This window comes from Halyomorpha halys, unplaced genomic scaffold (genome assembly GCF_000696795.3).
Source record: "Halyomorpha halys isolate HHAL.00 unplaced genomic scaffold, Hhal_1.1 Scaffold953.1, whole genome shotgun sequence".
Lineage (NCBI taxonomy): Eukaryota > Metazoa > Arthropoda > Insecta > Hemiptera > Pentatomidae > Halyomorpha > Halyomorpha halys.
In genome coordinates this window covers 393942-397911 of record NW_027110139.1, presented here as the reverse complement: position 1 = coordinate 397911, position 3970 = coordinate 393942, and positions in this window count along the sequence as shown.

Sequence of the window (3970 nt, the reverse complement as noted above, 5' to 3'; positions counted from 1 at the left end):
AAAATTTTTACGGTCAACTATATATACATATATTTTTATATACACCTTCCTTACATGCTGGTCATGCATATAATTTATTTATTTCAAGCTCTAGTTTTGTTTAAATTCTTTTTTTTTTTTTTTAATATTAAAATTCATATCAAAGTTAATTGTAAATAGCAACCAATAAAAATAAAAACCCGTCTCAAAAAAGTGAAAAGATTATATATAAATTAAAATATATATTCGTCCTACAATTAAATTGTTTAACTTCTCTTTACAAATAAAATTTAATTTCTTAAATATTATATTAATGTTTAATAAATTAACAAAAAGAATTATATTCCTCAAAAGTGGTTGAAACTAAGAAACTTTTTACATAATTTAGATGACGATTTTCTACTTTTCTTTTTCAGATTTTTTTTTTCTCGTCGGAATAAAGATCAGAGTTGTAAGTTCTCATTAATGGTAATTAGGTTCATTAGATTATTAAACTGTTTCATTTAGCCGAGTTGAGATCTTAAAGTAGTAAATGTAAAATCTTCAAATTAACTCCTATCATTTGTTTCATTAGAATTCTCCAACACGTTTCGCCCTTGGATAAAACCAAAGCCATGAAATAAGGTTCAAAGAAAACAGTCTTGGATTAACTAATTTGTCAAAGAGAAAGTTTAGGAAATGAGTTTTCCGCCTCTCTTTGCCAAAAAGAAGACGGGGCGAAGAGGACTGAATTGAAAGAGAATAATAATAGAAATTATTCTTGGAAAGAACCTCTTGGACCAATATCATTCATTTGGGAGTCGTTCTACTGAATACAAACTAACCTTCTCACATCTCTCAATATTCAACTCCTATTTATTGCATTTGATCTAAACGGAAACGAGTATGGTCTCTTATACAACGTGCCCAAATAACGTCACAACTCTTTTTCCTCATGTTAAAACCTTTAATGAGATACTTGGTTTACTCAGGGTACAACAACGGTTTTTCAAGTAGTCCAGTAAAATAAGGAACTTGATGGAAAAAAATTCACATAAAGATGGAATTTTTTTTTAATCAATGCATTTTGCTTCTAATAAGGAGGAACTAAGTTTGTCCCTATTCCCGTGATGGGCTTTAAGCAGTACTATCAAAATATGAGGAAATTTTCCGACTTTTTTTACCACATTTAAAATAACTCAAAAACTAAATTATTTAATAAAGAAAAAAGTGCATTAAGTTAATACTTACCGTATGCTTTTTGTAAATATTTAATTTAATCATATCTATTGATCTTTTGCACTTCGCACTGTTTCGGGCGTTACCTATCATAAACTCCAAGCCACTTTTTCCCGAAAACGTATACCGTGTACGTATAATCGTGATATTATATATAGTACATCTTAAGAACCAAGTAAGGAATTGTAATGGAATTTGGTTTATATGTATTTGTAGACATGGAAGAACACATATTTAATAATAATAATAATAATAATAATAAAGGCTTAACGAACCCTAAGGTTCGATGCCGATACCACCAAACGCTCTCTACATACATCCTTCCAGTGATGCCCCTCCAAACCCAATTCCACTAAATCTGTTTTAACACAATCCCCCCATCTACGTTTCGGTCTACCCCTCGGACATTTACCCGTTGGTTCAGTGCTTATTTTAGTACCATTTTAGGGATCCGCTCGTTACTAAGCCCTACAACCTTATATGACACAATGCTATAACTTGAATAATATTTACCGGGTGCAGGTCACTTAATTCAGCGTTATGTAATCTTCTAAACTCTCCCGTCAATTCATCCTTCTTCGGTTCGAATATTTTGCGTAATACTTTATTTTTGAAAACCCTAAAACGCTGTTCATGCCTTAGTGTAAGAGTCAACGCCTCACATCCATAAAGAAGTGGGAAGGATAATGGTTTTGTAAATTCTAATTTTTAAGTTTTTCGATAGAAGGCGCGAGCTAAGCAGTTTCGAAATAAAAAAATAACAAGCATTTCCCGCCTTCAACCTAGCTTTTATTTCCTCATCAATTTAGTTTTTTCTAGTTGCGGTAGAACCTAAATACTTGAACTTATCTTCATGTTCAAACGTATTTCCCCCTATCTCTATATCACCGAAATTGCTCGCGTTTCTACTGCTAACCATATATTTTGTTTTATCCGTATTTATTTCTAGACCTAGTTCCTTCTTGGAGTTTATTAGCGTGGTTGTATTTAGTTCTATAGATTCTTTGTCATCACCCAATAATACCAAGTCATCTGCATACACTAGCACCGATATTTTACCACCCAAAGTTAAACCCTTTTCGGTATTCATCACACTTTTAATGACGTATTCCAGTGATAGATTAAATAAGATAGGTGATAAAGAATCACCTTGTTTTAAATCCGACCGGGCCATATCGAAATTTTTCCTAACCTAATAATCAAAAGAACACATATTTACAAACAAAAAATTATTATTATTCTTATTTTTATTTCGTTTTCTCGTTGCTTGGATAATGTCATCATCACCATTTTCCGCTTGATTATTTTGTTAAATCTGTCCACATTAATGCCTATCTGAAACTATTATTCGCTGCTGCTTACATCATGAGACTGACTTAGGTGTTTAGTTGTATTGCCATTTTTATACAACAAAAAAAAATACTGATTATAAAATAAAAGAAGGGATAAAAAAAATGGTTTGGTAATTACGAAATAACAACACTGTCTTATTACTGCAGAGATCTTTACTATTCGACACTTCCATAAGATGTGACCTCTTGTAAATTTCTTTGCTTTGTTTTGTACTCGTGTATCTTTGTTTCACTAATTCTATATATTGCTCAATGGATGAGGGAAGTGGGCAAATGAAAACCGAGTGCAAATTTTACTTCTTGTATAAATTAACTTATAATTAATCAAATTTTCCAATAAAAACTTCAGTGATATTAGACCACAAAGTTTAAATGTTTGGCATTACCTCATTCTCCCATGATGGAAAACCATTTTGGTGCGAAACAAAATTTGTGGTTACTAGTGGTAATCTAGTCTTCATTGGCGCTCAAAACCAGTGACGCTGCTGGAATCCTGGAAATCAGCCATACCATACACATTTGGGTAATGCTTGAGCAGAATGTAGATATTGTATATAGGTATAATTCAAGATAGGTTCAAGATTTTAATTATTTACTTCAGTTGTTTTCTTATTTTCTATTATTTAACTTAGTTATCCGCCTGTATATTTATGAGGTTATTTTTACCCATTTTAGTTTATACCTATTATTTTATTATATTTTTAAATTATTATTATTTATTTACTTTTTATTTTTAATTAATATAGCTAAACCATGGAACATCAAACGCATCCATGCCTTTCAATCCAAAATCCTTAAAACAATAGTCAATGCACCCTATTTCCAACAGAACACTACACCATGACCATATCCCATCATATCCCTTTTGTTCTAGACCTCATACCAACCTAATTCTCAAAATTCCATATAAATCTTTCTAATCATTCTAACCCTTTGGTTTAATCCTTATCCAGTTCCACCCTCCCTACAATCCACCTCGAAGGTTTTAAAATTTTAAAATAAAAATAGACAATTGGAGTTCCATGGTCAGATGATCCACTGAATTGAGTGTTTGGGGCTTTAGCCCACTTTTTCAGCTTCCACTGGCTCATTACCAGTGATACGTTGAGAGGGATACACTGGGATCTCAAAAAGCTCTGCTCTACCTCTCACACGTGGAGGATAGAGTGGGCTCAGGGATCCTCAGGTCGATAGAGTAAATATTACATATAAAAGTATAAATGTGTCTAATGATTATTTTAATTTTATTATTATATATTTTTTTCTTTACATGTACATAGTTTTAGTTTTATCCTTCTGTTTATATATATTATATATATTGGGAGAGATATTTTATTTACTTTTACATTTATTGATTTATTTTATTCTTGTTTAATTTGATGTTATTATTTTTTTGTATTTTTTATTTATTTTATTTTATT